This window comes from Cuculus canorus, chromosome 2 (genome assembly GCF_017976375.1).
Source record: "Cuculus canorus isolate bCucCan1 chromosome 2, bCucCan1.pri, whole genome shotgun sequence".
Lineage (NCBI taxonomy): Eukaryota > Metazoa > Chordata > Aves > Cuculiformes > Cuculidae > Cuculus > Cuculus canorus.
In genome coordinates this window covers 64,059,171-64,072,308 of record NC_071402.1, presented here as the reverse complement: position 1 = coordinate 64,072,308, position 13,138 = coordinate 64,059,171, and positions in this window count along the sequence as shown.

Genomic DNA, 13,138 nt, shown 5'->3' with positions numbered 1-13,138 from the left:
AGAGTTCATAAGGCGGCTCTCAGTAAAATAAATTTATTTATTTATTTATTGTCATACAACAGGAAACTATTTACCATTCTGAAGACATTACCATTATCTCTTAAAAATCATTTATCCCTCTTAGTTGCTCATTACTCGCAACTCTTTATCAACATTGCTATTCTAATTAGTTAACTCACGCATGTAGCTCATAAAAATCACTTTCAATTACTCTGGAAATATTTTTCTTACTCCAAAGCATTTTAAACTATAGCTCACTCTTTCAGGAAAAACAACCCCACAAACAACAAAAAGTCAGTTGTCTCTAAGGAGTATTGGTATCTGAAATGATATTTTTATGCAAGAAAAAGCTTGTCTTTTGATGCATGCATTATATACAGAGACTGGCTGTCCAGTGTATCTATTTAATAACATTTAATAAATAATAAAACCAAGCTGATCTTATTAGTGGATATCTGTGTGAAGTAAATGGTAATGAATGAGAACCCCTAATATGCATAATTCCAAGGATGGATCTTCGGCGTTCTGGGAGTTTGGTATTGTGCCCCAAAGGCTCTTGTAAATCCAGCTGCAGTTCTTACTCATCATTTAGAAGATTAGGGGCTGATAAGCGACAGTCAAGCCTTATTAGAACAGACTAAGGCAAGAGGAAACATTAATTGGTTAATTTAATGCACAAGGAGACAATAAACGCCCATATTGTGGTTCAGATGCTGTTTCTTCTATTGATTTGTTCACATCCTATTTTGTGAAATTCTCACAGGTTCTTGGTGGAGATACTGTGTGACAAAGTCTAAGTTTAAAAACACCAGAATACTTTTGTTTCCTATAGCTCCTCTATATGCCTATACCTCTTGTATTACTGAGGAACCTATCAGTAGCCCTGCCCTCGGAAGCCAAAGAATGAAGAATATTCCCTTGCCCTAGGACTCCTCCAACAAAGCAAAGGACAGACCCAAGGTATAGCAGCTACCTAGAGTGAAATGGGGTCTGTCACTCCTCAGTGGTAGGTATTTCTGCCTTGAACACCAAAATCTCAGCTACACCAGCTGCTAATTTATATCCCGTTCTAAGATTTCCTTTCCTTGAGATGTCTTTCTCACATCTGAACAGGAGGGAAAAGAAGTTATCTCACAGGGGAAGGAATTCAACAGGAGAAGGAGAGTCTTTCCTTCACTTAGCTGACCTAGGCACTCTTTCCCTCTTATTCTTTAGCACTGTAACTTGGAAGACTGGAGGTGATAATTCACGCACACATTATTTCAATAATTTACATTTGCAATAATTTTAAATATTAAGATATAGTTTGAAGGCATGCAAGCATCATTAATTTCAAATAAACATTGTATATTATGCTATGTTTAACATTATTCAATCTCACTTTTTGTAGATGTATTTCACTTCTAAGCATGGCTTTCGAATCGTTCCTTTCAAAAATCCCTAGCCACAGCCTCTACTTTCCACACAGCAGCCTGGCACAGTTCCTGCTGCAAGCAAGGCTCCTTATGTCTGTGGCACTGGCTGGAAGGTCACTCCTCCTTGCCTGTTGCAGCAAAACTCTGTTTGGGCAGAACACCTTTATGCTTCAAATGTCTTCAGTAATTTCACATTGGAAGTTGATGTCTTCTTCGCACCTCCCCATATATAAGGAAAGAGGTAGTCTTGTCTGACTCCATTCCACACATGATGTGGTGCTGCAGGGTGCCTGTTAGCAGATCCCTAAAGTCATGGAAACCTTGGCAGAAGAAGCAGTGTCCACCGACAGCCCAGCACAACATCCTCTACACCACTACTTTAACTAGTACTCCAGCTGCACTCTCTTATCTCCCAAAGGACCGACCATATCACAACAATCTGAGAGTGTCTGCTAGACCTATTTTTCTGTTTAGGGAACGAGCGTATCTTCTTGTTGATACAGTGCTTATTTGCAGTTCCACTGAACACTATGTGGGATAGCAAGTGAGAAACCTATTCTTCTGGACGCAGCGCAGGGATAAATCAAGGCAGCTCTCCACATCTCCGATGATCTGACAGTCTGCTTGGAGCAAGACCAACGCATTTCTTTCAAATCAGCAAGCAGGTACCCAGTAGCTGGATTAAGCAAGTTAGTCCATTTCCTCTTCTGGAGATACGGAGACCCCGATGCTCTTTCACTGGGCTTTTATTCCACTGAAGTTCTGAGAGTTTTAACCATACTGAAAATGAATAAAATTGTGCAGGCTGCCCACAGTACTCCCTGTCCTTTGGGCCTCACGCATTAATGAGATGCTGTTAATAATGCCATTCACATACGCAATAATACAAAAGATTGTAAGTACATTCTCTTATAGAATATTCATCGTTAGTGATCACAGTAATTAACTTAAAATAGTTCCTCATCCTTCTCTGTATAAGTCCGGGGGAAAAGTAAGCACTGAAATGTAATATGACTTAGTGCTCATTTAATACAAGCAAAATTTTATCTAAGCTATCTGGTTATTCTCGTTTGGCTAACTGGGTGGCTGAATGTGGAGATAAATAAATGAATAAATAGATAGATAAATAGATTTCCCTAAATGTCATAAAATTTCATAGAAATCATTGTCCCTAAAGAAAAAAAGTGCGTGCTACAAAACCAGTTCTTAAAATTCATATGTGGGGTTTTTGCAGTCTTTTGCAATTGGAATTTCCAGCCAGCCAAGATTTTTATTGGCCAGTTTGAAGCTACCTCCGCAATTTATGTTTATACATAAACAGCTCTGATTTTAATTGCTATCAACTTCTTATACTTGATAGATGGTCTTAAACATTTTTTGCCTCCTGAGGCTATTTACTGTGCAAAGTATTGGCACACTTTCAAGATTTATATTCCTCTAAGGAACAAAGTTTACAATAAAAAATAATGTATTCCGTGGCTGTGAATGGTAATGTTACTAAACAATCAAAAGATATTTCACCATTGATGGTTATTTCCCCTTCGCACCCAGCATGGCACTGTTTTTGTCCTACTATAGACTTAGGCATTTTAGTTGTCTTTAAGAATCTAATTTGCCTAATATAATATTTCAGAGATCCAATATTACATAATATAGTTTCCTTCCACTAGAGCTATTATTGGACTAATGATTACACTTCCATTTTTCCCAGTAATTATTTTAAGAGGGTAACTCTTGTGGAATGGATTTATTCACTTATGGGACTGCAATAAGCCCTTACAGAGCTCAACCATGACACTGCAGTCAGAAATAAGAATTGTTACAGAAGTGTTAAATACAATGTCAAACGTACATGTAGTTAGTAATTATTTAGGCTGACATAACTCAGTAGATGATTGAAGTCACACCTGGATCTAAATATTTGGAATGGATCCAGTCTGATGGTAGCAATCATGGGTCACATTGCATAGAAAAAACCCAGAGGACAAGGATGGATTCTTAGAAAAATATATGAAGTCGTACCATTTCTATGCAACTGCTGTTGCAGTACTGCAGGAGTTATATTATAAAGATCTACAAGTAGCTCATTTTAAATCAGCTGAAAAGATCTCCAGCACTGAAACAATTCATAGATGTTATTTAATGACAAAGTTCAGCTCTCAGCTGAACTCTTTCAAGGGAGAAGCTTACAGTATGTTACTTTTTTCAGCCATTTCAGCTCTTTAATACAGATTTCCACATCAATTTATCTTGTAAATAGGTAATTTAATGTCACACAGCTCTAAGGAAAAGAAAATACAGTTCTGCGTTGCTCTCTTTTTATCTTACTGCTACCACTTCACAAAGATAAGCAGGCACCCCAGCAATAAAAGGAAACACACTCCAGTGGTACTATGACACATCTTCCTCACTGGCTGGGGAATAGAAAAGTTGTGATTGAAGAGGGTCTATGATTTCCCTGGGCTAGGTGATGATGCAGCCTCTGCAAGAATAATTGTCGTGACATTCTGAATTTAAACACCGCGGTACCTGTTCATGGTGAGGTTAGCATTCCAGGTTACTTGGGTTTTGCCCTGGAGATGGAGGAGACATTCCCTACAATATCTACTAGAGATGGTAAATATTCTAGGAATAAATGCTTTTGTCAAAGTAGTAATTTCTATAATCCCCTCTTTCACATCCATCTTATAAGGGTTTTCTAGAGCAAACAATAGTCTAAACTGCAGACAGAATAAAAACTAATGAAAGCAGAAGAAAAGAAGTATAAAGGGATAGAAATGAGCAGTTGCTTAAATCTGTTAACTAGATATAGAAACCACTAATGAGAATGGTCAGAAAATTGAAGACACCAAAAAGGAAAATATTTTTGCAGATTTCACCCCTGTAGGAGAAAGCAATAGAAATGAAGATCTAATTAAGGTTATGGTTCAAAAAAGCATGTACATTTTTACTTAAACATATATAAGCTTACTTAATCATTTATACAAGAAGTTTTTCTAGTTCTACAATCACAAAGTTAGTTTTTACTTGGGCCTGGTATTTGGTGTTGCAAAGATTTTTGCAATATCACGAGTGAAAGTCCAATGAAAATTTCATTAGAATGTAAATCAACTCTAGAAATCTCTTTCAAGATATAAAACTGATAGTTCTTCTGTAGTGCATTTTATTTATTCCTTTTGATGCAAAGATATAAATCGGACAGCAATTTTCAAGTAGTCTAAGAGGGGACTTATAAAAGACAGTGGGTGAGATAATTGATTTCTGATTATTTATGTTTGTTTTATCTTTAGCATAAATAGATTATAAAAATACTTTGTTTCATGGCAGGTGTTTTTCTGATGAGTTTTAAGTTACGTATGATATATTCTTAAGAAGAGATATACTAAAAATAGAAATTTATTTTTAATTTGACTGCTGTTGACTCCCGTGCTTAAAAACAGTATATGCACAAAGAGGTTTATGCACTATGATTTTTAGATAATCTGTTTTTAAACTGCTGACTTGGAAACTGTGAGATTAATAGCACTGAGAGCATCTGAAGGTAATAGGATTACAATTTAATATTAACTAAGAGTAGCAGTGCCTCATCTCTGGGATAAAGTAGAGTAATTATTCTGTAGTGGCATACAGTGGTGATGCATGATAACTGCAGCTTTTCCCTGCATATTTAGGATTTTCTGTTCACTGGTAACTAGTTTTTACTTGTAATAGCTGCCATAAACAGGCACAGAGCAAGTCTGTAATGCTCTTACCCTAAGCTGATGCTGATCAATTGACAGACCCATTCTCAAAGGGTCCCATACTGATACAAATACACAAGGAAAGACTGCTTACTTTTCTCCCAGAGAGCAGAATTATAAAAAACATCTGCTCTCACCACTAATATACTCCGGGACTGGTGATATTGCACAGTTCCTCTAGGAGAGCCTGTTGTAGCCTAGAGTGGCCAGAGGTGATGACTGTTGTGCTGGCTGCAGGACAGAAGGACACAGGGACTGGCAGCTCCTGCTGTACTGTCATCTAGATCTCAAATTTTTTTCCTCCTTCTTCTGCTAATTAAATGTATCTGTGTGAAAGAAGTTGGCCTCCATGCCATGTTGCCATTCCTTCTGGGATGCCAGGGTGATTTGGTTTTGTGTGTTGTCACATATGATTGTCTGACCAAGCCACACTTGAAACAGGGTCACAGCTCCTCAGGGCAGTGACATGAGGGCTGTGGAGTCCTTCTTCTTGTTGTAGGAGTTTGTAACAGAAGCATTAAGAGAGCACGGCTGATGTGCAAGTGGAAATCTCTGTGCATGAAAGGACCAGAGAAAACAGCAGAGCAAAGACCACAGGAACAGCTTTTATTTGTAAACACAGGCACAGTCAACAGTAGACAAGCTCAGCAACATAGAAGAAGGTGTAGTTTACATCAAGATGAAAAGGCCTGTGCTTCAATAAGGGCAAAGTACAGCTAGGTCAACAGAGGACGTAGACAAGCGGATGACAAAGAGGCACTTTATCCCTAGCATTGCTTCTCCTGCACACACAGCATTAGCAGAAGGATGCACGAATCAGGAGATGGAAACTGCAGAGTAAACTATGATTAATATTTACAGGGTCAGAGAATTAAATAAGACGTATTCAGAAGCGCAAGATTGCCATACTAATATCAATCCTTAGAAAGTTAAACAGACCCACCCAACAAACCATTTAATGATGACCAGTCCTTGCCAGCCCCATGAGTGCAGTGAGGAATCTGCAGTCAAAGCTCCCTGTCCCCCAGGTCACGCACAGTGACTTCTGGCCACACCTAGTAGACATGTACTCGCTGCTTGTATGCAAGATTGAGTGAATGAAAGCTAGGAGAGCAATGTATATTTGGTGAGCAAACCAAAAATATTTAAGTCAGAATAGTAGGGTGGCAAAAAAAAAGCAACCTATGCATCTTCATAGTCATAGTTTGAGGAGGGATATTTTAATAATCTTAGTTTGCAGGATGTCCTTACAAAACACAAAGCTTGAGAATTCGGTGTACTTCAAGGCCTGCTAACCACAGAACTTCAGTGGGATTCAAATGTTGTTATTTGTGCAAGTTAAAGTCTACCTTTCAGGTAAAGTGGAGTTTTGAACCAACAACTTCTGCATTTCTCCCAGAAAATTCAGACCCACGGAGGATCTCATGTACTGCATCCACTTAAAAGTAGTGTTATACTCAGTATTAATCCTCTCCATTCCTTCCTTCTGTCCAGCTGTACAGATTTCTAGTTAGTTTCACTCAGTCATTTTGACTCCTTTTCTTGCTGAGGGATGTATAGGAAAACAGTTTATGATGTAAAAGGGATAATGACTCAACGAATGAGAAACAATAACAAACCCACCAATGTAATCGAAGATAGAAAAGAATTACCTTAGTCGCAATTCATCTCAATGTCAAGACCTCTGCTGTTCAATGAACCCTGTTAGGTTAGCAGATGTGAGCCTACTCTACACTCACAACAGACCTGCGCCGGTACCCTGAGGCAGGAAATATTATCTGGGAGGAACTCAGTGCACAAGGAGCCTGATGAAGCTGTTCAAGACCATGCAGCAGAGGAAGGAACCTGGGATTTTTTAGATAGCCCTAGTATGGACTTACTTTTTCCTTCTGGAGAGTCACAGAGGCTCAAAATACACCTTTTAAGTCACTCATATGGTAAGAGCCACTTACTGTTTCCACATCTCATTCGTCTGCTCCTCCAGCGGTGTATTCCAAGGTCATTTGTGACCCCTGCCGCTAGCTGTGCTGCAGTTCCCTTCTGTTCATACAGGGCTTCCAATGTTCGGAGGCCTTTTTCAGAAACTCGGTAGCACAGTGTCAGGAGCACACAGAGAAATTGGAGAACAAATTGCCCAGCATTAGTAACACATACAATAAAAATACTTGACTGCCTGTGAAAAAACACTAGTAGAATAAATCAGAGAAGAGATGGAAGGGGAGGTAGGATGTATGTTTCTGACGGTAAACGTAATGGCAGCAAATCTGTGGACTGAAGGGGTAAAAAACTCCTAAGCGAGAAGCAGCCATAGGCATTGCTAGCTAAGAGGGTAAGAACATCACTTCAGCACACAGTTCTTCTTGTAACCACTTCTTAACAGCACCAGGTAATAGAAATGCTGACCAGAAGTGACCTCTGGGGGTCATTTCCCACTCAAAGTGGAACTGTTGCCTGCACTGGAATGTGTTGAATTTGACTGAGCCTGGAAAGCCTGAAAGGATAGAGTTATACTGAAATGTTTTCATGCATGTTATTTCTACTGATTTCAACATAATGTGGCAATTTGAACACACACAAAAATCTGTGTGCAAAATCATAAAGCTAAGTAGCTCTTCTACTAATGGTAAAAAAAGTCACTGCTTCTTGAAACTATGATAATTAAATCTATGTCAGCTGTGTTATAGGAGCATCAGCCTATATTGTACAAACTAGTTTACTCCTTTTTCCCTATGAGAGCTATGGAAGTTTCTGCAGCTGCACTTGTGCATCTGCCTTATTCCTTGTAAGCAGTAGAATAATGATAGGAGAGCATGCATTGCAGGACTGTAACAGTATATCTGCGGTGCCTAAAGAATTGTTTAAATGGATCCCTTGTTGTGATATTTGCAAAAGTAGGCAAACAATCATTCACTTCATAAGGAGACAAGCTTAGCCTACTCAGGAGCTGGCTTTGACCATTGCCACGCGTTGTTACCTGTAGTGAACTAGCTAGCAGAAGTATTAAACATAATCTTTCAGCTATGCCTATTGACTGTGAATTTTAAATAGACTCTGCTATAGTCCCTCAGTGGAAAAGTTTATTTTACTTTAAGAATATATAGGGTTGTGCTTTCAGTACTTTTTCTTTGTTTAACAAGAAGCTTTCTTACTGAAAACCCAGTAGACCACAAAACCAGTCAGGGGCTTTTATCCAGGATGTCTGACCCATCGCCTGACAATAATTAGTTCAGGTTAATTACAGCAAATCTGCAGATTTGCAGCCTGAAATCATCTCATCCCCTAAGCTGAACCCTCCAGAGGTTTCTTTTATGAGCTCTGCATCCTAAGGGTGGACTTAAAGTAATGAATTTGTCTCTAATAAGATTCATAGGTTTGTTCCCTAAGCAATGGTGTCAATTATAGAACCTAACACTGATGGCTTATTTTGCTGAAAATAGAGAAATAGAGAGTTTTTAATGAAGCGTGCAGGATTTTTAACATTTTTATTTAACTCTTTATATTGTCGAAAAGTACAAAAATACAGTTATGCAAAATATCATACCACTTTCTATGTATTTCTGTGTGTGCCAACAGCTAATTTCCGTCTGCTCTATAATGGAAAAGGTTAATGTAATGACTCTGAGATTTCATTTGGAAATGTTCCAGAAGAGTGTCTGAGTATTTGCTGCACTTAATGGCAGGAAGTAATAAGTGAGGTTACGTATTGGTGAAAAATGTTTCATGTACTGAGAAGATTAATACTGGAGAGTGGCACAGGGGACACAAGCCTGAGGCTTCCTCCTCAATTCTGACACAATATAATATGTCCATACTTGATACGTGCCCTTCTGTAGTTAGCTCTTAATCATTAACAAAGCAGACAGTAAGTCTCTAGGGAATACGGTTTCAGGAGAAAAGAAGGAACCAGTTGTAGGATTTTCCTCTCTCCTACAAACGAGTTGCAGGCACCTCTAACTGGGAATACTGTACCAGATCATACTGGTACCAGCACAGTACCAACATAGCATGACAGTGCCATAACACCCTTAAGGGTTTGACTCTGTCTTTAGTACTTTAGTACTGGTTTTTGTGCATAGCTACTGTAGTTAAGGTTCCTGGAAGATGAACCGCCATGTCACAGCTTTATTTCAGCATTTTGTTTCACATTGGTTTTATTTCCGATTAAAGATTTAGCATTACTGCATATGAGAGATATAGCCTCTCCCTTCCTTTAAAACTTTACAAATTTATTTTTAATTCATATTAATTACCTGCTGTCTGACACAGTCTGAGTCACAAAACCGAGGTTTTGAGCTCATGAGAAATAGCTCTGGTCATTTATTTTGCCCATTTTAATAATTAAATTATTTTTTTGCTTTTAATGGCATTGAAAGAAAAGACAACATTTTGGGACTCCCCTGGAAAGAGATTGTTGAGGTTGGACCTGGAAGGGAGTAAATGTGGCAGTAGCCATTACTGGAAGGGCACATGTGGCTAAGAAGCACAATATCTGTACAACTACAATGGCTCCTAACATTTAAAACACAATTTACCTGCACAAGGAAACCCACCACAAGAGCATGTTTTGCTCTCCTGCCAGGCATCACACAGGCAGGGCAACACAAGCCATACTTTCAGAAAGGCTTTTTAGATCAGCTGTGGTCTGTCTGCAGCTTCAGCAGAGGGTAGAGGTGAGCCTCCATGCTAATCTGGGTTCTGGGTGCTCAGCTGAGCACAGAAGTCACCATCACAAAAAGGAAGTTTGGATCAATATGGGTACGGACTGTTGGGTTGAACTTAGAGAACTTGTAGAACTCGTGTCAGGTACCTAAGACAGACATCAGGGAGGACAGGCTGTTGTGTTCACTGGTGGTCTAACTCACACTGGGAGGAGGTGCTCCAGGAGCCAGATTAGAGATTCCCTTGCATCCCATGGTAAAGACCATGATGAGGCAGGGTGTTCCCCCACAACACATGGAGGCTAATGGTGGAATAGATATCCACCTGCAGCCCATGGAGGACCTCACAGAGGAGTGGGTGGATGTGCCCTGAAGAAAACTGCAGCCCATGGAGAACCTGTGCTGAAGCAGGCTCCTGGCTCCTGGCAGGACCTGTGAACTCACAGAGAAGAACCCACACACATGAGCAGGTTTGCTGGTAGGACCTGTGAAACTGAGGGGAACACACGCTGGAGAAGTTTGTGCCTGCAGGAATGTGATCTACTTGAAGGACCCACACTAGGGCTGTTCATGAAAAACTGCAGCCAATGTGAGGGGCCCGTGCTGGAGCAAGAGAAGATTGAGAGGAGGGAGGAGCAGCACAGTTGAAATGGTATGAACTGACTACAGCCACCCTTCCCTGTCCACCTGTACTGTTTGGAGAAGGGAGGTAGAGGAAATGGGAGTGAAGAGGGGCCTGCAAAGCAGGTAGTGGTAGGGAGAAGGTGGTTTTAGTTCTCATTATCCTACTCTGTTATTAATAGGCAATACATGAAATTAATTTCCTCAAGTCAAGTCTGTTTTGCTGGGGACAGTAATTGGTGAGTGATTTCCATGTCCTTATCTTGCTTCATGAGCTTTTCATTCTATTTTCTCCCCCAGTCTTGCTGAGGAGGGCGGGTGAGGGAGTAGCTTGGTGGGCATCTGTCAGCCAGCGAAGGTCAACCCATCACAAGTACCAAGACCTAAACTTTAAATGGAAAAATTACTTCATTTCATATTTTCCTAACAATATCTAGGTCTGTATTTCTGCAGCAGGAAATACATACCTAAGAAAGCAAAGTGATTAATCACTTGTCTCATATAGCAGCCAATATTGAAGTATGTGCCATTTTTTCTGTCTCAGGGCAGAAATATGAACCTACAAATTGGATGTTGTACATGAGCATCCACCTTGCTTGAGAGACCCTCAGCCTGTCTGTAAGTCAAACTGTCCTCTTACTCGTTCGTGCAAATAAAAACTATTTCAAGACAAGCAATTGAAGACTGTATCTACAGCCCGGCAGTTGCAGTAATTGTCTCAAACACAGATTGGACCTGTGACTTATTTTACTGAGGGAACAGTAGGAGGATCATATTTGAAAAAGCTCAAATTTCTTCTGATGTTGAATCAAATAAAAATTCTACAACCTCTCACATCTCTCGCAAAAAAAAAAAAAATATTGTTTTTCAGGTGGCTCTAGGGACTGACAGGTGGTATTATTACTTAGGAAACGCATTTGGTCACCTCTTTAAAAACACTTACGTTACAAAGTTATCCAGCAGGGGTTCAGTTAGGAAGAGCACATACTTTGCTTAGTTCTGTTAACCCTGCTAACTCAGCGTTGCAACATGTTTTACCACATAATAACCTCTCACCACAGAAAGACCACAGAAAACCTCAGGTGTGCAGGATACCCATCTTTTAATCTCACATTGCAGACAGAACTCTCTTCACTTGCAATGTGTAACCTGTTAATTGTCTTACCCTCATTTATATGATAAGTGGTTCATTTCCTTTATTGTGATTGAATCCCCTCCCTGTATTACAAGAAAACTGGAGCTGCAGAGAGTGCTTGATTGGATTTCATTGCTGTAGGCCATTTCTTAAACAGGTTACAGGTTGACAAACATAGAAGAGGGATCAATATCCATCCTTTGCCTCATTGACAAGCTAATCTTTTCAGTAAACATTTCATCAGTACCTGCCATTTGTATACATACCTGACTCATGAGGATGGAGAAAGCTCCGCTTTATAAGGTTTAGGTAACTAATAAATGAAAAGACAAGAATATAAATGGGACAAATCATCAAGATAGCATTTTTAAGAAAATAGCCTTTCATTGCCTGCAGAGTATAACCAAGCATGTTTCCAACCATTCTTAATTTTAATTACGTTGCATTACACTCAGACCTGGTGTCAGCTTCCGTTTCTGCAACTTAGCTTGTACCACTCTCTCTGAAAGGTCTGCCCCTCAGCCTGAAATCTCCAACCATGTTACAAATGCTTTTGAAGATCACACTCGCCAGAATTAGAGGTATTAAATGAGCTCAGCAAATATAACAGGGGAACTAAACTGTTCCTTTTCAATGCACAGGGCCTGCTTGCTTTTTTGCCTGCTTTTTCACTCCAATCCAGATGAGCAGGGCCACCACGCTTGAATAAGTGACATCCTCCTTTCTTATGACAGATAACAGGACTATTTTAAGGGGGAGGTTTAGTGAAGCCAAGCCTCTACTAATCACTTCAAACTCATGAGTCATACTCCAAGAGAAAGCAAGAATTATGTTAAGTGTGTTTGGAGACATATTTTTTTGTTTGCTTTTGTGTCACAGGTTGACGTCTTCTTCGCTCACAACTACATGGGCTAGAAACTGCTATTTTATCCAGCATAAGCTAAGACCAAGTTGTTCACTATATTTGGGCTTTTCTTACAGTCCTGCCTATTAGACTTGCACGGCTGAATGACAAATGCTGCAAAAATTGGAAATGCCGAATTTTGGTCTAACCTGGGACAGAGCATGAACCCCTGCAGGGTCTGTGGTGAAGGAAAACAGAGACCAAATGGGACAATTTGGGTTAATAAGAGAAGAAAATAATTCTTCTGTTGAAACTTAAGTAATAAGTTTATTGCTATCTTACTGTCTTCAGAATAAAAAAAAAGTTGGTATTAGTGATGCAAACAGCCTATAAACCATGGCAGACAATCCATTTATTTTAAAAGCCCTTCCTCTGCTTCTAGGATCTAAAGCTACTACTGGCTAGACTAAAAGACTGCACCATTTCTTCTTGCACCGCTGAAACACAGGCAGCAGAAGGGTGTACACAGGAAAACAGCTCCTTTCCACATAGACAAGTCTCCCTTCATTGCTCTAACCTGTCTTTTCACTAGGGCTAATGGCAATGGTTGTGCTGGTGCAAACTGTCCATTGGTGCGAGTGCTGCTTTACCTAAGCTGCTTGTGATCACAGTTACAGGGCTTGGCACTCCTCTAGCTTTAAGCAACATTAAGGCTTCTAGACCAT